The sequence below is a fragment of the Pan troglodytes genome, chromosome 14 (genome assembly GCF_028858775.2).
Source record: "Pan troglodytes isolate AG18354 chromosome 14, NHGRI_mPanTro3-v2.0_pri, whole genome shotgun sequence".
Classification (NCBI taxonomy): domain Eukaryota; kingdom Metazoa; phylum Chordata; class Mammalia; order Primates; family Hominidae; genus Pan; species Pan troglodytes.
The window spans coordinates 33,664,301-33,688,988 of record NC_072412.2 but is presented as its reverse complement, the minus strand read 5'-3'; the positions used below and the strand labels follow the sequence as shown (position 1 = coordinate 33,688,988).

The following is a 24,688-nucleotide window of genomic DNA, read 5'->3' as shown; positions in this document are numbered from 1 at the left end:
AAAGCTTCTTGAGGGGACCACTTTGATTGACAATCCCATGTTAGGTTGGGTTCCCAGACTCTGAGATGTAAAGTTGTTTGCAGAATGTTTACTGGGGAGTGCTCTCGGGAGAAACACTGTAAGGAATTGAGAAAAGCAGAATTGGGCAGAGGGGAGAATCTGACCCTAAATGCAATTGCTACATGGAGATAAGGACTTAGGATTCAAAAAACTATAAAAATTTTCTTTATCTCAATAAGTAATATGCCTTAAATATCACCCAAATTGCACACAAGATCCAGACAGACAATTTGGTGAGCAATGCTGCCCCATGCATGCAATATAAACTGATACTCTGCCAGTAGGCTTCTCATTTGATATAGGCGGGCCTACTTCTTGAGACTGAATTATGCCATCTAATAAAATGGCCAACAAAAGGCATCCAGTTAGGGAATCCCAGTGTGATTTAACTTTCTTAAATAGATATTAATTTTACTCTAATTACAGGAATTATTTCTTAATTTCTCTCCTTAATTTAAGTTGATCAAATTTCATTGTTTAAAGTATACTTTCATTGACATTGAATCTACACTGGCAGGTTTAAGTAGAGGAATCAGAAAGGAATCCATGCTAATCAATGGAATTGAACTCCATCAGTGCTTGAGGATCAAAGGGCAGCTGAACTCTGCTTCAGAATGAGCATTTCAGCAAAGTCCTCAGCCTTGACTGAGGCTTGTAACTTCCCCTGTCCAAATAATAGCTGAATGAACAAATGCATATGCAGGTGAGTGTATGCTATTTTACTAGTTCCAATTCACCCTTCAACAAGAAACAGCACCATGGAAAGTCAACCTGTGCCTTTAGGCTGAATGGATGGGGTGTTCTGATAGGGCCTATATGGCTAAAGCCCTGACCCCTAAATCTGGTAAATTAGGATCCCATCTGGATTGTAGGCTTTTATACCATCTCCTATAAATTATTTACTATTTATCTTTTCCAGCTAAGTCTCCTGTGCCTCTACACATCTGCCTGTGTCTCTTTCACAGCATTTAGGCATCTATGTCCCTGTTTCTCTCCCCACTTGATTCTAAGTTACGAAATGGAAAAAACATCCACCAACCCGAATTAGAAGACAGGGATTATCCCGATTTTATAGATGAAATGGAGACAGTAGAAATTGATCAAAGTCACACAGCTGCTCGGAGATGCGGCCAGGAGTTTAACTCAGAACAATATAACTCTACTGATTCCTGTGTGTGAAGGGCCATCTTCTAATCATGCCTGTTTCTCCAGTGATGAGCAGAGCACCAGGCACATAATGGATCTATAGCAGATAGTTTTTAGCTCTCCACATAATTGAGAGGCCCCTGTGATAGACTCAGCTACCTTGAGGAACACAAGATTTCTGTCCGACTGAAGCTGTATCCCACACAGTCAAGCCAACAATATTTTCTGTCCCTTGTCCTAACTCCTGAGAGATAGGTCCTATTATTGACTATTTGGAAGCTCCCCTTTGACCCGTAACAGTCTCTTCTCCTAGAGTTAGAAATCCCAGTGGAGAGACCTCCTTTGGGAGAAGAGAGCAAAGAAAAAAATCTATCAATTCATCTGGGACCCAAATTCTACTTGGCCTTCCAATTTGCCTTTCCTTTGACCCCTTTCCGCATGGGGACCAGTGACCACCATGGTAAGAATAATTCCTGACCCTTTCTTGGGAGAACACATGGTTAAGGAATGTTAACGTTAGTTCTCTGGCATAGACTTTGCTGTCACGGCTCCTGATCTGCTAATGAGTGCATAGGCTGACATGGGCTGGGTCCAAGATGAAGAGAAGGACAAATATCTTAAGGAGCAAGTTGTTATCCAAACTATGAGTACCCTCAAGGCTCCCCAATCCACCCACCTCTGTTAGGTTTACTGAAGACATTTGGATAGAATCCTTCAAGGTTTGGGTGGGCCCACCTACATAGAGCAGTCAACTCGTCTACCAAGTTGTGGTCTTGTTTCAAGATAAAGAGATAGCAGCCAATTTGAATTCTCATTGGAACAAGGCTCACTGGACTGCAGATCACACTGATACACTGGTTTTTCTGTCAGTCGCCTAAAAGACATGCTGAACTTCTGTTTTGTTATCATTGTGTTTCATGCTGCTTAGGCAGCAGAACTTTGTGACACCTTCCTGGTTGGCTTCATAAGGCTCATGGAAATCTTTGGCTATCTGTTGGTTTCTCTGGCACGGGCTCCATATAACCTTGTACAACCCCAGTCCTCTCCAGAGTTATTATACCACCCCATCACCATGGCTTCACATTACATTCGTTACAATGCCTGAGTTCTTTTCCTAGCTTAGGTATGTTTAGGAGGATGAGGGTTGAGGTGGGATAAAAGACGTATTGCAACAACATAGGGATTATCATTCAGTACTTCCTGAATGACCATATCTAGAACTTTAAAATATTTCTAGCCTTTGAAGTTGAAGGAAATTTCCTGATGTATAAGGGCATATTCTGACACTTGCTTATAAATGTTTTGTACCTTTATGGTACAAAATAAAGCATTAGCTAAGATCACTCCATGTAGAAAGAACATGTGCATTTAGGTTGAATAGAGCAATGGAAACAAAGACCAACAAAGAAAGACATTGTATTAGTTTCCTGTGATTGCTCTGACAAATTACCATAAACTTAGTGGCTTAAAACAACAGGAATTTATCATCTTAAAGTTATGGAAGTCAGAATTCTGAAATGGGTCTTTTGGGACTAAAATCAAAGTGAAATAAACAGAGCTCGTGTTCCTTCTGGAAGCTCATGGGGAGAATCTTACCCCTCTAGCTTTTTTCTTTTTTTTTCCTTTGCCCAGGCTGGAGTGCAGTGGCACAATCTCGGCTCACTGCAACGTCTGCCTCCTGGGTTCAAGTGATTCTCCTGCCTCAGCCTCCTGAGTAGCTGGGATTATAGACGCACGCCACCATGCCTAGCTAATTTTTGTATTTTTAGTAGAGACAGGGTTTCACCACGTTGATCAGGCTGATCTCGAACTCCTGACCTCATGATCTGCCCACCTTGGCCTCCCAAAGTGCTGGGATTACAGGCGTGAGCCACTGCGCCTGGCCCGGGACATAGACATCTTTAGCGGGGTATTGTTCTGCCCACCACAGATACTATTGCTTCTGGTGTTAAATAACATTTTATTTGAGTAGATAAGAAATATGACCCTGTATCTTCCCAAAAGACAAATGGAGATCATTAGTAAACAACTCAGTCACTTCATCTGGCTTCCCTCACTATTTCTTGTCACCTGTTGTCCAGCTGCTTCAGCTACAGACCATAGATTGGCATTCCCTGCATGCACTTGCTGGCTTCTTCTCTCTTTCCTTAGCTATGGACACTAATTAAGCACTTTCCCGGGTACTATGCCCACGCCCACTCATGAATACACAAACCCTACTGTGCTAAGGCATTATTACTGAGGCAAAAATGAACTCTCTTCTGAAGCATTTTACTGGTAGCATCTGTGGAGAGCTTGCAATTTCTCTAGTCTTGGAAATTGTTTAGACACAAAATAGCTACTTTCCATCCTGAGTATCTCCTGAGAACATTGTCAGATAAGATTCAAGTTTCTTGGATTTTCAGATTATATTGTACTCCAATGAGCCTTCTATTCCTGGGATATCTAATTTTGTCCTCCTCCACCCCTTCCTTTCACAGCTCTAGGCAGAATAGAAGCTGGCAAAGACCTCAAATGATTTATTTTTTAATATAACAAAGTTTAAAGCTCTAGTTACATTGATGCCACAAAAACGCACAAATCGTCACACACATATACATATATATGAGAATGTTCTATTTATGTAAGTAGTAATTGTGCATTTCAATAAGACTGAATGATTCATAGCAATTTTCAGAAAGCAGCACAGACATGAATCTTTAATCTTCTAAAAGACCTTTATGTTTTCCCTTCAGGGAGAACAACAAATTTGCTTTTGCTAAATAGTCTTTAATTTCCTTTTTATTTTAGGTTTTTAGGATTTATATAATTTACAGTTTTCCAGATATTCATTATTTATTCCGTATGGAAGTGCTTCATAGTACCATATATTATTTTAATTGATGATGGAGAGTTAATAACTTTTTGTTTCAGCAACCAAACTATTAATTTCCAAAGTGGTTTCTCATTCAAAACCATAGTTGTAGGCTATTATAATGAAATTATTCACGAAATTAGTTTCCAAAGACTAAATATTAATTTGGCATTTTCCCAATGATTAGAGTTTTCTGAAATGTTTGTGGTATAGAGGAGCCTGAAATACAACCCTGTGCAATAATATGCATTCTTTGTTTTCAAGGGCCTTTTCTCAAGTAGAGGCTTCACATTCTTCATGACTTTGAGATAAATTGCTTGTGGCTATTTTTTGCTTTTACCACTTACAAAGTTAAAGGTACTGTATTTTTTACAGTTTTTTGCTTTTACCACTTACAAAGTTAAAGATACTGTGTTTTTTTTTTTTTAAATAATTTGGACAGATTCATGAGGAGAAAATTACAATAATAATAATCAGCTGTTTCAACAAGTCTTAGAAAAATAGAAGATTGAGATATAGATTTCCTGTGTGCACCAACAGATTGATTGAAAATGAAGAGGCAGGCTTGGTGTATGAAGATGATTCATCCGCAATGTGATCTGTGTTCTGATGAAGTTAAGGGCTAAGTGCTAAGTTAGCATTGAGGTGACAATGCCTTATCTTGTCTGAGAGAGTAGGGAAAGGGCAGTCTCTTCAATAAATGGTGCTGGGAAAACTGGATGTCTACATGCAGAAGAATGAAACTAAACTCCTGTCTCTCACCATTTATTAAAATCAACTCAAAATGCATTAAAGATGTAAATGTAGGATGTGAAACTATGAAACTACTAGAAGAAAACATTGGGGAAATGCTCCAGGATATTGGTCTGGGCAGAGTGTTTTTGTGTAAGACCTTAAAAGCACAGGCAACAAAAGCAAAAATAGACAAATGGGATTACATCAAACGAAAAATCTTCTGCACAGCAAAGGGTACAATCAGCAGAGTGAAGCGAAAACCCACAGAATGAGAGAAAATATTTGCAAACTATACCACTGACAAGGGGTTAATATCAAGAATAAATAGGGAACTCAAACAACTCAGTAGCAGAAACCCCCCAAGTTATCTGATTAAAAATAAGGCAAAAGATCTGAATTGATATTTTTCAGAAGATGACTTACAAATGGCCAACAGTTATATGAAAAAATGTTCAACATCATTAATCATCAGGGAAATGCAAACAAATCAAATCTACAATGAGATATCATCTCACTCCAGTTAGAATGGATATAGTCAAAAAGAAAAAAATGACAAATGCTGGTGAGGATATGGTGAAAGAGGAACTTATACACTGTTGATGAGAATGCAAGTTAGATAGCCATTATGGACAACAACAAAAGTTTCTCAGATAATTAAAAATAGAGCTACCATTTGATCCAGCAGTACTACTACTGACCACATATCCAGAGAAAATGAAATCAGTGTGTCAGACACATATCTGCACACGTATGTTTATTGTAACACTCTTTGCAATTGCCAAGATATGGAATCAATCTAAGTGTCCATCAACAAATGGATGGTTAAAAACTTGTGGCATATATACACAATGGAATACTACTCAGCCAGAAGAAAGAATTGAATCCCATCATTTGCAACAACATGAATGAACCTAGAGGGCATTGTTAAGTAAAATAAGCCAAGGACAGAAGGAAAAATACTATTTTCTGTATTATCTCACTTTTGTATGAAATCTAAAAAAGTTGATCTCATTGAAGTATAGAGTGGAATGCTGGTTACCGGAGTCCGGGTAGGGTCACGGGGAGGGGATATTGTGAGAGATGGGTCAGTGGCTACAGAGTTAAAGTTAGATGGGAGGAATAAGTCCTGATGTTCTATTGCACAGTTAGGTGACTGTAGTTACTAATAATGTACAAGATATTTCAAAATACAATTATGCATTGCATAATGATGAGGATACCTTCGGTGAAATGTGTTCTTAGGCTATTTTGTCATTGTGTGAACTTCATACAGTATACTCATGCAAGTCTAGGTGGCATAACCTATTGCTCCTAGGCAATAAACCTGTACAGCATGTTACTATACTGAATATTGTAGGCAATTGTAACACAATGGTAGTAAGTATTTGTGTGTCTAAACATGGCTAAACTTAGAAAAGTTACAGTAAAAATATGTTGTAAAAGATTAAAATGGTACACCTGTATAGGGCACTTACCATGAATGGCACTTGCAGGACGAGAGAAGTTGCTCTGGGTGAGTCAGTGAGTGACTGCTGAGTGAACGTGAAGGCCTAAGTCATTACGCTACTGCAGGCTTCATAAACACTATTCGCTTAACACTGCACTAAACTTATACAACATTTGTCTTTCTTTCATAATAAATTAACCTTAGCTAACTGTAACTTTTTAACTTTTTAAACTTTAAACATTAAAAAAACCTTTTAACTCTTTTGTAATAACAGCTTAAAATGCAAAGACATGGAATAGTTTTACAATACTATTTTTTCTTTATATCGTTATTCTATAAGCTTTTTCCTGTTTTAAAAACTTTTTATTTTACTTTTTAACCTTTTTTTTTTTTTTTTTTGAGACTGAGTCTCACTCTGTTGCCCAGGCTGGAGTGCAGTGGCATGATCTCGCCTCACTGCAGCCTCTGCCTCCCTGGTTCCAGCGATTCTCCTGCCCCAGCCTCCCAAGTAGCTGGGATTATAGGCATGCGCCCTCACCCCCAGCTAATTTTTGTATTTTTAGTAGAAATGGAGTTTCACCATGTTGGCCAGGCTGGTCTTGAACTCCTGACCTCAAGTGATCCACCTGCCTTGACCTCCCAAAGTGCTAGGATTACAGGCATGAGCCACAGCGCACGGCCTAAACATTTTTTTTTCTTTTAATAACTAAAACACAAACACATACATTAGCTTAGGCCTACACAGGGTCAGGATCTTTAAGACCTCACCAGGTGACAGGAATTTTTTTCAGCTCCATTATAATATTATAGGATGACTGTCATATGTGGTCCATCCTTGACTAAATGTCATTATTATGTGGCTCTTGACTATAGCTAGAAGAAAGGATTTTAGATGTCCCCATGACAAAGAAATGACAGCTGTTTGAGGTGATAGATATGATAATTACCCTGATTTGATCATTACCTCAAGTACACATGTATCAAAACATCACACTGTACCCCATAAATATGTACTATTAGTATGTGTCAACTAAAAGGAAAAATAAACAACTAAAAAAAATATCTTCAGGTGTTTGTGGTTTTTCAGAGAGGGATGTGACTTAGGGGAGGGTGCTGTGGATTGACTGGCCAACCAGAGGGAAATATGGGGCTTTTTTGCTCACATAAATCATAAAATTGCAACAGGCGTGATAAAGAACCGGTAGAGGACTTCAAATATATAGACATGTTTCGGGAGTCTCATGCTGCTGAAAGCAGAGCAACCGATAAGCTTTTGCCTGGTCTTGCTGGCAGGTTCATTTATAAGCAGTAGTGAAAGAAAAAATGTTAGTGAAATAGCCTGTCTGATATGGAGTTTTCTGACTTTGTAGAAATAATTTATCAGATGTTTTGATGACTGCAGGTTTGCTCAGTGATAAAGCACAGACTTAAGTGTCAACTGAATTTGGATTCAAATTCAAGGTGGTATGCCATTACCAGTAGAATTACCTCGAACAAGTTAGTTAACTTCTTTGGGTCATGAAATTTTCATTCGTGTAATAAGGAAAATATTAATTCATACCACAGAGGATTGTTGTCAGGTTTAAACAAGATAGTGCTTGTAAAGTGCATGGTAGACAGTGTACACTGGAATGCTTGTTTGATTATGACGAAAAAAAATTTTAGAAAGAGACAAGTCCATGAAGGCTATATAGACCCTTCTTTCTATGCTGTATTTCTCACTAACATTACCTTGTTTTACAACCTAGATGCCTGCCATTAAAAAGGAGGAACAGTCTTTGAGGAGTTAGGATCAATTATGTGTTAACAAGACCAATGTGTATTTGAAATTTTAACCCTTCTGCCATTAATTAATCTGGGAGCTATGGTAATAAAATTTAAGATTTTTCTTCTCTTAAAACTAGCTGACTGGACTGCATCTAAATTTTCATTAAGTAGGCAATCAAAATCTTCAGTTTTTATTTAAAAAGATTCATGTGGTAGAGAGAGACAGTTTAAATGCATAAGGAATGAGGTGGAATAATGATTTGGTGCATATATTCTGATAATTACTACTTCCTTTCTCTCAGCTCCCTTGCAATAAATGTGCTGTCTTTTTAAACTTCATTAACAAGAGATTACAAATTGTAATGGGGTACAATAATTCTACCTTAATTTTAGAGCAATGTAATGCAGGTATCTGTTCTTTCTATGTAATTTTCCCTGAAATATTCCCAATGATTCAGAAAAGTTCTTTATGGATTGAAATGATATATAGTGTTGGTACCAAATACATTTTATATTTTAATATTGAATGCTAGATATTATTAAGCCTTTAATATTGCAAGTGAAACAACAGCTGATTGTGCTCTTGTGCAGAAACCAAATCTTTCTTACCAAGTTTTAACATTTTAATAGGAATTAAGGTTTTCTTAGCAGTGGTTGTGGATTAGTGGATAATGCACTAAGAAAATCTGGCAACCAGCGCTTAACCAGACCTAAGTGCCTAAATGACTGAGCCATAACTCAAGTAAAAGCATTTTAACATTTTATGAAATATTGAAACATCACATCCACAATCAGTAGGCCTCAACACTGAAAATGGCAATTATGCAATTCGGAGACCACCATGGACATAATCCTGGCCTTTTTTTCTTTTTCTCACTGGACTGGCGTCTAGTCTTTGTAATACTGATTTTTTTTTTTTTTTTCTGAATATGTTCCCTATCCACTGATGTTTCTAAACCTCTGAATTTGAGAAGGGATAATCTATTGAAGCAACTAAATAAATGGATTATGAAAAATTGTGCAAAATTTATTTCCAAAGTTCAAGAAAGAGCCAAAAAGCTTTCCTGGAATGGTCTTGGGTTTAGAACGAACTTTTAAGTTGAAAACAGAAATTTTCCCCCAAGAGAGATTGTCCTTTGAAACTGTCAAGAATAAACAAACAACAGCAATTATTCTCTGATTCTTGCTTCCTGAGAAACTAATAGTTCTTGAGATTGGTCCTGTGGAATAAAAGAAGCCTTTGCATTTTCTCTAAGTAAGGTGTTTTGAATTTAACTTCACACTTACAGTTTTTTTCTCTGTCTCATCATGTTATCAATTACGTCCTGAGACATGTTTTAGCTTCTGTTTTAATTGATTCCCATACTGTTCTGTAGAGACTATCACTAGTCATCAATTCCTTCAGAGTTTAATTTAAGTTTTTCTTTTTTTTTTGGCAAGGGGGAGATAGAAGGACAGGATAGCAATTTAACATATTTCATTATGAGTCCCTGCTTTAATATTACTTTATATCAAGCTGATCAAGAGTCGAACATATGATATTTCCAGTTGGGTGTGTACGAAAAAGCTCAGGGATAGGGCACAATTAAGAGAATTTTTTGTTGTTGTTGTTAATGAGAGGATCCATTCATCTCCCTGTCAGCCAATTTTTTTGACCCTTAGGGATTTTATCTGTGGAGAAAGTACTGTAAAGCAATGTGGCAAATTGCTTTAGAATAATCCTGCCAGAGTCAGAGACTTCCTGGTTTTCCACCCCCTTCCCTCCTACCCAGCCTGGTAAAACTTTGTCTCCTGTGACTTCAGGGGCATCCATTCTCTGAAACCATTTCTTACCTCTGCAAAAAAGTGTAATCTAGAGGGAGCTTCATTGAAAGGGCAAGAAATTTGAAGTCAGATAAATTGGGTTTTCCTTGATTTTCTCATGGTTAAAATGAATGTTGAAGCTGGGCGCGGTGGCTCACACCTGTAATCCCAGCACTTTGGGAAGCCCTGGCGGGTGGATCACAAGGTCAGGAGTTCAAGACCATCCTGACCAACATGGTGAAACCCTGTCTGTACTAAAAATACAAAAATGAGCCGGGCGTGGTGGTATTCGCCTGTAGTCCCAGCTACTTGGGAGGCTGAGGCAGGAGAATTGCCTGAACCCAGGAGGTGGAGGTTCCAGTGAGCCAAAATTGCTCCACTGCACTCCAGTCTGGGTGACAGAGTGAGACTCAATCTCAAAAAAAAAAAAAAAGAATGTTGGGGAGGAAAAAATTTTTGTCTACTTGCTTATGCTAAGTGCTTGGGGGCCTGCAAATTAAACTACAGAAGAAAAGACACGCAAGTTTTGTTAATATTTATTGGCACAGAGATCACAGAAAATATTAGGTTGGTGCAAAAATAATTGCGGTTTTGCCTTTTCTTTTTCTTTTTCTTTTTTTTGAGAGGCAGTCTCACTCTGTTCCCCAGGCTGGAGTGCAATGGTGCGATCTTGGCTCACCACAACCTCTGCCTCCTGGGTTCAAGTGATTCTCCTGCCTCAGTCTCCCAAGTAGCTGGGATTACAGGTGTGTGCCAACACATCTGGCTAATTTTTGAATTTTTAGTGGAGATGGGGTTTCACCATGTTGGCCAAGCTAGTCTTGAACTCCTGACCTCAGGTAATTGGCCCACCTTGGCCTCCCAAAGTGCTGGGATTACAGGCATGAGCCACCGTGTCCAGTTGGTTTTTGCCATTACTTTCAATGGCAAAAAATTGCAATTACTTTTGCACCAAGCTAAGAAGTGAAACAAAGAAATGATTAGATTTAGGAAACAGTGCTTGGGCTTCAAAGGATCATAAATTATAGGGGAAGTGACTGGGAAATATGTAGGGGATCTAATGGAAAATAAAGACTATTGTAGAAGGTAAGTTTTTTTTTTTTTTTGAGGCAGAGTCTCATTCTGTCATTGAGCCTGGAGTGCAGTGGCCTGATCTCGGCTCACTGCAAGCTCCGCCTCCTGGGTTCACAGTATTCTCCTGCCTCAGCCTCCCGAGTAGCTGGGACTACAGGCGCCCACCACCATGCCCAGCTATTTTTTTTTGTTTGTATTTTCAGTAGAGACGAGGTTTCACCATGTTAGCCAGGATGGTCTCAATCTGCTGATCTCGTGATCTGCCCCCCTCGGCCTCCCAAAGTGCTGAGATTACAGGCGTGAGCCACCACGTCCAGCCGGAAGATGAGTTCTTTAGACTCTTCAGCTGTCATGACATTTCTGCATTTTGCCATTTGACTCAAACACTATTAGTGGTTCCTCTTGGTCTAAGAGACAAAACCAACTTGCTAATTGGCATTTAAGAATCCTTTAACAAGGACTGATCTGGCTTCTCTAACCAGTTTATAAAAATGCCTAGTGGAACCTGGCCTTTGCATCTCATAATTTTCCTGCAATCTAAGTTCCAGTCTGTCTTCAATGCTGAAGTCAAGGTTTGCTGACCATACTCTCTGATTGGCCTAGAGCAGGCACTTTTTATACCTGTTGTCTCAGCATACTTATTAACAGTATCCTGTTTCTCATTCAAAAGTATCCAGGCTTAGAAGATAAATGATATGTCATCCTACTTATGAATCTTTCCTGTCCATCCCAAACTGCAATGGCTATTTCCTTCTTCTGAAATCCTTAGAGATGTCTGTCTACAGCACTGCTTTAGCGTGTAGCACATGCTATAATTACAATGTGCCCACGACGTGCCAGGTACCTTAATACACTATCTATATAATCTATGAAAACTACTTTTTCAGATAAGCAATAAAAGACACAAGGAGTAATTTAAAATCATTTCTTGTTCATTGTCTCAGAGGCAGTGGCAGCAGGACTTTGATTTAAACATAGAGCCATCTGTCTCCAAAACTATGCTTGTTTCACCACGTTGAGTGATAAACTTATCTCAGTTTTCCTGGGACTGTCCCAGTTCTAACACTGAAAATCTCTCATCCCAGGAACCTCCCTGTTCCCCTGCAAATGGGGAGGAAGGGTCGTTCACCCTACCATGACATCGTCGAGGCCTCAGCTGACTTGAACACAAAATAGATATTCCTATATTGGACCCTAGTTGTGTCACAAATAAGCTCTTAGCTAGAGGGGTCTAGACCATTCCTCCATTTAATCCTCAGAGTCTAGCACAGTGACCTACTAAAATGTCACTTTGTTTTCTCCCTCACATTATTTCATGAGTGTGTTTTGCTTTTATGGTTAACTGGTAATCCTATTTGGCAAGTAAATTATGTTTTTTTCCTTTGTCTCTCATGCTGCCCAGCCCTGTGTTTGACCTGCAGGGACTCAACCAATGTGTAGTTGCTGAGTAAGCAAGCTTGAGTCGCATGTTTTTCTGAACATATGGGTTTTCATGGTAGCCTGTTAAAGCCTGCTTCAGTGTTGTAAAAAATCCTTTCACTGCACCACTCCTGATCTCTTCAAAAACATCTTTCAGCACAAATGGGGTACCGTACCACCGAGGACACATATCTGTCTTTGAGTAGTGCCCCTTTCTGATACACTTCTGGTTTAAATGCCCATAATCATTCTGTTTCCCTCAGCCTCCTGGTATTTCACCCAAGAGAAATCACCCTTTAGGTTTCATTCTAACGTAAATAGATGTGAGAATGAAAAGAGAGACTGAATTACTTTAGAAGATAAATTTCAGAATTCATGAAGAGTTTGAGGCTGAAAGAAATACTTAATTAACGTTCATGTTTTTTATTTTTTTGCAAGCTGCCACATCCATAATCCCAAAGACTTCTTTGGATGGTACTTGTTTTCTATGCTAAGACTAAAGTCTGCTTTAGAACAAATGCTTTTCTTCTAAAATGATATATTCTAGCTGACATAGTTTTTTCCTTTCTCCCCAAGTCACATCCAGGGATAAGGACGATCCTCGTCTTTTGTAAAGTCTCAGGCCTAGGTGCCAGGGATCTTCTAATATACGGTTCTGGAATTACAATAGATGCCTCATTTTTTACTCTGTCTGTTGCAGTCCCCTATTACATCAGTTATTCCAGGGCAGGAGGTCAAGGGGTGGTGTGGGTCAACATCTCAAGGGTTATTTGCCTGTTGGGAACTTTATTTTTCTTTTAACATTTTATTGCTGACTCCCCAAGGGTTTTGAATTTATAAAACAAACCCACCTACACCTCATCAGAAATTACTGATTTCAGAGATTGCTGAAGAACACAGCCATATCAATAAAAGAATCTGTATTTTGTAAGCTAATCTTTAAAATATTGCTGAAAGACGGGGTGTGGTGACTTATGCCTGTAATCCCAGTGTGAGAGGCTGAGGTGGGAGGATCACTTGAGCTTAGGAGTTTGAAACCAGCCTAGGCAACATGGCAAGACCCCATCTCTACAAAAAATCTTAAAGTTAGCTGGGCGTGGTGCTGCACACACCTGTAGTCCCACCTTCTTAGCAGGCTGAGGCAGGAGGATAACTTGAGGTTGCGGTGATCTGTGATTGCACCACTGCACTCTAGCCTGGGTGATAGAGTGAGACTTTGTTAAGAAAAAAATTTCTGAAAGATGGTGAGGTCAGCAATTGTCTAACTATACAAACTCTGTATATGAGTTGAAATAGTTCTCTTGTTCCCTTCAAATGGAGGTGGACAAAACTATTAACTTTCTCTTGTCCTTATGTCCCGTCACCTACCTTTCTATAATTTTTATTAGGCGCTTTAATGTGTGGGCTGAAATCAATAGAGGGCAAGCTATTAAAAATTATTGGTTGGCTGTGGCTCCTCACTAAATATTAAAGCAGCCTGGCAAATTAGCACATACCTCTAGGCACTAGGCCTGAGAGAAATAATGGTCTAGGCAAATAGACACTATAATACAAGTAGAAAATTCTGCCAGTGTGTTGCTCTGGGTTTCTTTTGGCTGCTGCTGTTCACTGTTAATATTATTCTGTTTTTTTCTTTTAATAGTGTGAGGAGATGTGGTGGGGACCATTAACTGTTGGAAGGATTCCTTTTAAGGATGCATTCTATCAAGAGCTAGATATCAGAGCCACTTGGGAGAAATAAGAAACAGGTGTAGAAACAGGTGAGTAGAATGTTGCTTATTATGCCTCTGGATTAAGTGCCTGGGAGGAGTGGGCAATTTTTCAGGGTGCTGTGTGCCTTTTATTCTTGGAGGATTGGTAGACAACATGTTCATGCAAATGATATGAAGAAGATTGGCACCTGGAAAATCAAGGAAGAGGTGGGGCCGTGTAGGCAGAGACTTAATTTTCTCAAATGAATGAAGAAAAAAGCACATGGTGAGGCTGATTCTGTGGGGATGTATTTGAGCTAGAAGATTCAGGAGGGAAAATTAGTTCTAAGACAAAGATGGAGACATCAATAAGATTGGGAAATACTCAGACGTCAGAAGAATTTGGGTTTGAATCAGAATTCCTTTACATACTTTCTAAGTTTCAAGTTAAGCAGCAATTCAGTGTTTCAAACCTTACGATTGATAAACAAAAAATAAAATAAAATTCACCGATTTATTCATTATGCTTTTCTGATTATGAAAACTTAAGAATGAAATAGCATCTTTTGGGTTCCCCATGTGTACAAGGAGGAATTTATAGTTTGTCATTCTGTCTGCACTCCAGCAACTCCCAAATCTTAGCTAACGTAATCTGGGGTGTGGAAGCAAAGAATACATTTTGTACCATGTATCATATTCAAGAAGAATTTTTCATGTTTACATTTTTATAATCTGTAACCATTTTTATAAAAACTGTTGAGATTAACACGGTTTAACTCATTCACTGTTTACCTGCTATTTCCCACTTGGAGGTTCTAAACTTTGTTCACTTTTAGGTCAAATGAATTATGTTAAGTTTTTCTTATGAAGTTATGTGACAGAGACTGTCTTTATTTACTTTTGTGCATGAACAACAATTTGGCAGAGCAAATTGGTTCATGGCATTTTCCTCTTGGCGGTTTCATACGCGTTGTCTGTTATCTGACATTACATATGGCAGATGAGTACCCTCAGATCAACCTAACTTTTTCCTGTTTGCATATTGGGTTCTGTTTATCTCTGAAGCAAAACTTTCCTATAGAGTACAGATATTCATCTCTTATAGTATAAGCGATGAACATTGGGTACCAAAAATCCCAGAAAAGCATACAAACTCCATCATGAAAAGGAAGGATGATGAAGACGGATGGTCACACACACAATCAGATAGAAGGAAGTCTAGCATTAAGTTACACAATGATGGACTCACCAAGTAACCCAAAAAGAAAGCTGAGCACCCAGGTTAGCCCCCCTGTTTCCTGATAGATAAATCTGCTGGATGATTCTGTTGATTATAGTGAGAAGATAATGATACACAGTGAAAAATAATGATGCACCATAAAGTAATTATAAAACAGAGGTCAGACATCCTGTAACAAGATGATATGGGCATTTGAGTATAAAGTGGTAGTGCTAGGAATGCAGTTTAAGGTGGAAAGGGGGTAGGAGGAAGGAGGAAGTGTATTTCTTTAGTCACATTAGCCAGATTCTCTACCTTGACATTGTATCTCCCAGATCTATTTAGAGATAAGAGCTTTGGGCTGGAAGTTGTTCTTTTTCTTTTCTTTTTTTTAATGGAATCTGATATTTTTGCACTGAGGACATATAACAGTCTCCAAAATTGGATTTTCTTTTCTTAATAAATTATTCCGAGAAATGTATAATTTCACTGAATCTTCTTATTGCTATATTAATCAGACTAGACAATTGTAACACATTATAATTATTGTTACTGCAGTAACAACTCCCCAATCTTAGTGGCTTATAACAAACAAGGTTTGCTTCTTCTGCCTATCACAGCCAAATGGGATCCCTGCATCTTTTCTCCTCCCCTGTAACTTATGTAGGAAGAGCAATACCCATCCCTGTACCTGTGGCAGAGGCAAAGAGAGGCCCTGGCAAACCATGCACTACTTTTTAGAGCCTTCACTTAAAAGTGACCTGTCCCACTCATCCCATTTCATTGTTCTAAGTGTGTCAAATGCCCAAAGCTAATTTCAAGGGAGCAGTGTTGTGTGATCCTTAAGGTGTCTGAAGGGGGCAGAAACAGAAATATCAGTGAACGAAGCAAATGACCACCATTGTGTGTTGTTTCTTGTTCTTCAAAATATTTTTCAGGCTTTCTATGACATTTTTTGTTTTGAGATAGAGTCTCACTCTGTTGCCCAGGCTGAAGTGCAGTGATACGATCTCGGCTCACTGCAACCTCTGCCTCCTGGGTTCAACTGATTCTCCTGCCTCAGACTCCCGAGTAGCTCGGATTACAGGCTCACACACCATGCCTGGCTAATTTTTCATACTTTTAGTAGAGACAGTGTTTCACCATGTTGGCCAGGCTAGTCTTGAACTCCTGACCTCAAGTGATCCACCTGCCTCGGCCTCCCAAAGTGCTGGGTGCTGGGATTACAAGTGTGAGCCACTGTGCCCAGCCTCTATGTCATTTTTTCAAAAACAATTTTTTTCTCCCCTAAATGTAGAAAGGCTCCAACCAGGCCTAAGTGTTAACAATGTCAAGTTATCCTATTATATTCTCTTATAACACTATTGATCCATATCACAAAAATGTTATTAAGCACTGATTCTAGGCACTGAAAAAAAAGCATTAAAATGAGTTTAGCAAGGATAAATGTAAAACACTGCATACATTGTACAAATATAGAAGGGGTTATAGTTTTACGGTTGTTTTGACGATGAGCTCATTGGGAGCTAATAAAGTATCAGAGCTGCTAAAGAAAAAAAAAGCAAATACAATGTCAGGTTGTATTAAGAGCAGCATTGTCCAGGTCAAGTGTATAGTGGCACTACTGCAGAGCCCAGAGATCAGACCACTTCTGGAATATCATGTATTTTTATAGGATATCAAAATCCATACAGGGATAGAATATCCAGTGGAACACAAGGGGATGATAGTGGGACCGTAAACCATATGGTGGGGGAAGTCTTGTGAAGATGGGAGATGCTCAGCCTGATAGTTGAGGCACAAAATGCATGTAGTGCTACTCTTGAGAACAGAAGCAACTCCAATGAATGAAGTTTCCAGGAAGATACATTTCCACTCTGGTGGAAAAAGCAAAAGTTTCGTGATCAAAATAAATTCGACCCAGCAATCCCATTACTGGGTATATACCCAAAGGAATTTAAATTTTTCTATTATAAAGACACATGCATACATATGTTCATTGCAGCACTATTCACAATAGCAAAGACATGGAATCAATCCAAATGTCCATCAGTGATAGAGTGGATAAAGAAAATGTCATACATATAAACCATGGAATATTATACAGCCATTAAAAAGAACAAGATCATCATTTCCTTTGCAGGGACATGGATGGAGCTGGAGGCTGTTATCCTTAGCAAACTAACACAGGAACAGAAAACCAAATACCACATGTTCTCACTTACACGTGGGAGCTAAATGATGAGAATACATGAACACATAGAGGGTAACAACATACACTGGGTCCTATTGAAAGTGGAGGGTGGGAGGAGGGAGAGAATAATGTATTAGTTCATTTTCATGCTGCTGATAAAGACATACCCAAGACTGGGAAGAAAAAGAGGTTTCATTGGACTTACAGTTCCACATGGCTGGGGAGGCCTCAGAATTATGGTGGGAGGTGAAAGGCACTTCTTACATGGTGGTGGCAAGAGAAAATGAGGAAGAAGCAAAAGTGGAAATCCCTGATAAACCCATCAGATCTCATGAGACTTATTCACTATCTTCAGAATAGCATGGGAAAGACCAGCTCCCGTGATTCAGTTACCTCCTCCTGGGTCCCTCCCACAACACAGGGGAATTCTGGGAGATAAAGTTCAAGTTGAGATTTGGGTGGGGACACAGCCGAACTATATGCTTCCACCCCTAGCCCCTCCGAATCTCATGTCCTCACATTTCCAAACCTTCCTAACAGTCCCCCAAAGTCTTACCTCATTTCAGCATTAACCCAAAAGTTCACAGTCCAAAGTCTCATCTGAGACAAGGCAAGTCCTTTTCACTTATGAGCCTGTAAAATCAAAAGCAAGCTACTTACTTCCTAGATATAATGGGGGTACAGGTACTGGGTAAATACAGCCATTCCAAATGGGAGAAATTGGCCAAAACAAATGGGTTATAGGGCCCAAGCAAGTCCAAAATCCAGTGGGGCAGTCAAATTTTAAAGCTCCCAAAACTATCTTCTTTGACTCCATGTCACATTAATACAAGACGTGGGTTCCCATGGTCTTGGGCTGTTCTGCCCCTGTGGCTTTGCAGAGTACAACCTCCCTCCTGGTTGCTTTTACAGGCTGCTGTTGAGTGTCTGTGGCTTTTTCAGGCACACAGTGCAAGCTGTCAGAGGATCTACCATTCTGGGGTCTGGAGAACAGTGGCCCTCTTCTCACAGCTCCACTAAGCAGTGCCCCAGTAGGGACTTTGTGTGGGATCTCCGACCCCACATTTCCCTTCTGCACTGCCCTAGCGGAGGTTCTCCGTGAGGGCCCTGCACCTACAGCAAACTTTTGCCTGGGCATCCAGGCATTTCCATACATCTTCTGCATTTAGGTGGAAGTTCCCAAACCTCAATTCTTGACTTCTGTGCACCCATAGGCTCAACAACACGTGGAAGCTGCCAAAGCTTGGGGCTTCTACCCTCTGAAGCCACAGCCCAAGCTGTATGTTGGCCCCTTTCAGCCATGGCTGAAGTGGTTGGGACACAGGGCATCAAGTCCTTAGGCTGCACACAGCAGAGGGACCCTGGGCCTGGGCCACGAAACCACTTTTTCCTCCTGGGCCTCCAGGCCTGTGATAGGAGGGACTGCTGTGAAGGTCTCTGACATGGCCTGGAGACATTTTCCCCAAGGTCTTGGGGATTCATATTAGGCTCCTTGCTACTTATGCAAATTTCTGCAGCTGGCTTGAATTTCTCCCCAGAAAAATGGGTTTTTCTTTTCTGTCGCATAGTCAGGCTGCAAATTTTCCAAACTTTTATGCTCTGCTTCCCTTATGAAACTGAATGCCTTTAACAGAACCCAAGTCACCTCTTGAATGCTTTGCTGCTTAGAAACTTCTTCCACCAGATACCCTAAATCATTTTTCTCAAGTTCAAAATTCCACAAATCCCTGGGGCAGGGGCAAAATGCTGCCAGTCTCTTTGCTAAAATATAACAAGGAATCACATTTACTCCAGTTTCCAACAAGTTCGTCATCTCCATCTGAGACCACCTCAGCCTAGACATTATTGTCCATATCACTCTCAGCATTTTGGGCAAAGCCATTCAACAAGTCTCTAGGAAGTTCCAAACTTTCCCACATTTTCCTGTCTTCTTCTGAGCCCTCTACACCATTCCAACCTGTGCCTGTTACCCAGTTCCAAAGTCACTTCCACATTTTCAGATATCTTTTCAGCAACACCCCACTCTACTGGTACTCGTTTACTGTATTAGTTTGTTTTTACGCTGCTGATAAAGATATACTTGAGACTGGGAAGTAAAAGAGGTTTAATTAGACTTACAGTTCCACATGGCTGGGGAGGCCTTAGAATCATGGCAGGAGGTGAAAAGTACTTCTTACATGGTGGCAGCAAGAAGAAATGAGGAAGAAGCAAAAGTGGAAACCATTGATAAACCCATCAGATCTCGTGAGACTTATACACTATCACGAGAATAGCAGGGGAAAGACCAGCCCCCATGATTCAATTACCTCCCCTGGGTCCTTCCCACAACATGTCGGAATTGTGGGAGATACAATTCAAGTTGAGATTTGTTGGGGATGCAGTCAACCATACCAAATAACTAATGGATACTAGGCATAATACCTGGGTAATGAAATAATCTATACAACAAACCAACATGGCAGACATTTACCTATGTATCAAACCTGCGTATCTTGAACATGTACCCCTGAACTTAAAATAAAAGTTAAAAATAAATAAATAGTGGCTACAAATTCAAGTGAGCAATTGCCCAGCAGTGTGTGATCTTGGAAAAGTTATTTAATCTCTTAGAACCTCAGTTTTCTTATCTGTAATATAGGGGCAATGAGATCTATCTTATGTGGTATCTATACTATTATATCCGTTTCACTGATGAACTATTTGGAGCTGCTCTGCCAATATGATAGCTGTTGAGCACTTGAAATATAACCGATCCAGATTGAAGTGTGCAGTAGGTATGAAACACACATTGGATTCTGAAGACTTCCTATGAAAAGAAAATTGTAAAATATTTCCATAATCAAAAAAATGACATTTTTGATAGTTTGCATTACATGAAATATGTTATTAAAATGAATTTTACCTGATTCTTTTTACTTGTAAAAATGTGGTTACTAGAACATTTTAAATTATGTGTGCAGCTTGCATTGTATTTCTACTGGACAGTGTTGATATAATTTTTCATTATCCATATCTTTCTAGAAGCCTCAAAAATTAGGTTTCATATTTGTGCGTGTGTTTTAGCCTAAAAGTTAGTTACTAAGAGGGAGTCATTAAAGGATGACTCTTTCCTAGCCCCAAGTAAATATTGGGGTTGACTTCCAAGGAAAATATAGCCCATTTGTGTTGAATTAAAGGAAGGGCAAGCTCCGGAAAACAGGAGCCTGTTCTGCACAAGTGGGAAAAGGGTATATGCAGAAAACCAGAGCAGGGAGGGGTAAAGGGCAAGTGTGTTGAAAGGGTGCTCTTATCCCTCAGCATGTTAGAGGAGTATATTCCTCAACCTTGTGAATGTGCCAGCCAGCCCTGGTCCTGGTGGGTAAAGACAAGTTCCACCTCTCTGACTTCATCCTTTTTGGTCTCTACTTGGTAAAGTGTCTATATTCTTACGATGAAATTATTGATAATGCAAATCTTCCAGAAGCTTTTGGAGGAGCTGTGGAACTGAGAAAAAGCAAATGAATTGTCTGTGAGTGAAAGGAAATAAAATGAAATAAATAAGAGCCTAAGTTGAGAATGCTGAAAAAGGTCCATAACCATATATATGTAATTGTTTTCCATGATGAACTCAAGAATTACTCCCAGGTTTGTATACAAATATGTAGTGGTACATTTCCTACAAATACATATGAAAGTTATTCTCTTTTCGTTAGAAGTCCAAACATCTTGCTAGTTGATCTCTTTGCATCTGGTCTCTCTCTTCCCATCCAGCCTGTACACCACTCCCATATTAAACTTTCTAAAATTTCATGTTTATGCCTTCACTCTCTTGCTCAGTATTCCATTTCTTCCCTTTGCCTAGACTAGAAGAATTCCAAACATTTCAGTCTGATAACAAATAACCTTTCATAACTGAACCTTTTTAACCATCAGCCTTGATATTTCCCCATCAAGCTGACCTTTCTAGTGACCTGTTTTCCTTCCCTCACTACTCCTTCCCACAGGACTCTTGGCTTCTGTCTTTATTCTTCACAACCTGTCTCCATTCCTATCTGTTGCATCTCCACAAATGCATCTCCATCCCATGAAATCTCTGTCCACCGCAGCCCACGAACAGCAGCTCACATGGATAGCCATGTCTTCCCCAAGCTGTATGCAAGTGCGGGTCACGAGATACGAGTCATAAAGCAATTGAACAAAAATGGTCCACAGCTTCTGCCAGCTGAAAGGTATCTTTCCCAGGAAGTGTCTAGATGACCATGTTTTGTGCAAAGGAAGAAGCTGATTTTATTGCAAATTCAAACAGAAAGGGAGTCTTCCACTATCAGTGGGTATAAAATGCACTCCCCTCCCCCAGGAGTCTGGGAGGAAAGCACGGATTCAGTTAGATGCCAAAAGCACGAAATGCAGGCTGGAGCACTCAGGTTACAAAGAAAGGAGCTATGGTGTTAAATATTTTCATGAACAAGAAATCAGGCAGTCGACGTTTCTGAAACACACTCAAGAGGGCTAAAATCTTATACAGATATGTGTACGTATATTTTAATAATCCTATATTTTGCCAAGTCAAAGGCAAAAAAGCACCTTTGATTACTAAGAATCCTAAATGAAGAAATAGACAAACCAAGGTAGAACTTACAGAAGATGAACAGGACAGAACATAGAATAAAAGATCCAGATGGGGGCCCTGACATTTTCCTATGGCTGCACCGAAACAAGATTATCCAAGGAAAATTCCTGACTAAGAAGAAAATGGAAATTGGTATCAGAATCTCTGGTAAATCATTTTAGTTTTTTTGCTATTTAAATAGAGGGAAAGTCGTACCTAATTCTAGTAAATGTGTGTTCAGTCTCCTATCTTTGATATTAAGGGTCAGCAAACTATAGCCTGTTTGCCCACAGCCCTAACTTCTGCCTTTGTAATTAAAGTTTTATTGGGACTCAGTCACATCCATTTATTTGTGTGGTGCCTTTCACATTACAACCACAAATGCATTAGTTGCAACAGAAACCGTATGGCTCATAAGACCTAAAAAGTATTCACTATCTGGCCCTTTATAGAAAAAGTGGGCAGATGGCTGTTTGACCTAAAGAACCCCTCCTGTCATTGGTTTTCATTAGCAATTATCAAAGTGGGTTCCATGTAATGATGTTACAAGGTGTTACTCGGTGAGAATAGTCTAGGCTTATGCTGCAGTAACAAACAACCTCAGAATTTCAGGGGCTTAACACACAGAGCTTACTTTTCACTCATGCAAAGTTTGCTGCAGACAGTCTCCAGGTTGCTTGTCCTCTATGGGGTGACTCAGTGATCCAGGCTGCTTTGTTCCTGTGGCTGGAATGTGTCAATGTTCTACCCTCACAGCTTCCACTCTCTCTGAGGAAAGGGAGGTATGGCCCATAGACAACTCACACCTGTTCTCATGTGACTTCTGCTCACAGCTGCATTGGGCAGAACCAGTCATGGGGCCCTGCCTGCTGCAAGATGCGTGGAAACTGTGCTCTTCCTGTGAGCCTAGGAAGAAAACTGGAGATTGGTGATCACGAATAACGTTTATCACAATGATAACAAAAGGAGGAATGTGGTCAAATAAGTTTGAAAAACACTGGGTTGACCAAAGTTCTACAAGTCTCCTCATGTTATAAATTCTCAGTGGCTTTGCTCTGCTCACATTGTTATGAATGACCAAAATACAGATACTATAGGCCATCTGTCTTTCCTGTACTGTATAAATCTTTCTCATACAGGAATTACAACTTTGCAGACCACACTTGGGAGATGCTCTTCTCTCTCTCTATGAGAACCAGATGCTCCCCGCCTAGTATCAAGGATTTGGGTACCTTAGTGTGGGCAAAACAAATAGGAATTTCTTTCTAAAGAGGTTTCTGTCTGAGTGCACCTTAGGTTAAATAAGTTCTGCATAATGCCCAAAACCAGGGTACTGCTTATGCACAGCTGGACAGAAAACAGGTGAGTCCTGCACTTCAAAATAAAGTGCAAGAAAATTCTCTTAAAAACCCCTAGCCTATCCTTTTTGTACCCTTCGTGACCTCATGGTATCTCTTTCAGTTCAGCTGTCCCAAGCTGTGCTTTATTCTTTCCTTCTCTAGCAAAGCCTGTAATAATTGGACTTCAATTCATTCCCATCGCTTTGTTATTTTGACCACGTGCAGCTTCCAAACAAGGAGTTTCAGGTACACAGAAGAGTTTGTAGGAGTTGGGTGAGGAGGGGTGTGCAGAGAAGTGATGGCAGAAAAGGAAAAGGACCATATATTTTCCTTGAAATGTAAGCCACCCAAAGGCCTGCCTTGGAGGTTGCTATGACTGAAGCATGTCTTTCAAACTTCAGACATTGAAGCCCCAGCCCTCGATGTAACTGTATTTGGAGATAGGGCCGTTGGGGGTAATGAAAGTTAAATAATAGAGGCTTCATAGGAAGAGGAAGAGAGAGAGAAGTTGCTCTCTTTCTCTCTTTTTCATGTCCTCAGAGGAGAGCTATATGTGAACTGCAGCAAGAAGGTGGCTCTCGGCAAGCCAGGGAGAGACCCCTCATTGGAACTTAAACCCTGCAGGACCTTGATCTTGAACTTTCCAACCTCCAGAACTGTGAGAAAGAAATTTCTGTTGTTTAAGCCACCCAGTCTGCGCAATTTGGTTATAGTAGCCTGAGCAGACTAATGCAGAGGTAAAAACCTGTTCTCCCCTCTCCAAAATCAGGGAATTTGGTTCTGTGGTATTGTTGGAGGTGACGTGCTTCAGCTGCTGAAGACTAAATTATTTGGGATCCAGTGACCCTGGCCTTGAAGTTCAGCTGCAGGATGGAGCTGACATCACCCAAGCTCAAGTCCATTCTGCTTCTGCTTCCTCAACACAGTGAGGTGGCCACTGTTCCTACCACTTTGACAGCAGGGAAAGAGGCAGAGAGGATCTGGGGCTGGGGCTGGAGCTACAGCTGGAGGGTATTCACAAGCAAGCTGCATTTTAAGGTTGTGGTGAAGAAAGGAGAAGCCAGAAGAAGAGAGTTCCTTAATGTTGGAGAATACCATCCAAACCTTGTTATAAAGCACATGAGTTTCTGGGGTGCCTGCATGATTGAGCTTACACTTTATCAGGGGAATTGTTGCCACCGATTATAGATGTTGAAAAACTCAATATTTAGAGGAGAAAATTGATAAAAGTTTTATTTGGTTATATAAAAATAATACTGAGAACAGTCATTTATGTGGTTACTTAACAGTCACTTATGTGGTTATTTATGGCTTTTGCTGTGCAGAAAAATGAATACCATGCAGTATTTTA

At 39.9% G+C, this 24,688-nt stretch overlaps 1 long non-coding RNA gene across 1 annotated transcript in view; it reads left to right on the top strand.

Moving 5' to 3' along the window:
* Positions 1–24,688, top strand: part of LOC129136815 (uncharacterized) — a 233,455-nt gene that overhangs the window by 197,621 nt on the left and 11,146 nt on the right. The window contains exon 2 of the long non-coding RNA XR_008538773.1: positions 13,948–14,065. This is a non-coding gene — a long non-coding RNA (uncharacterized LOC129136815). The remainder of the gene's footprint in view (positions 1–13,947; positions 14,066–24,688) is intronic.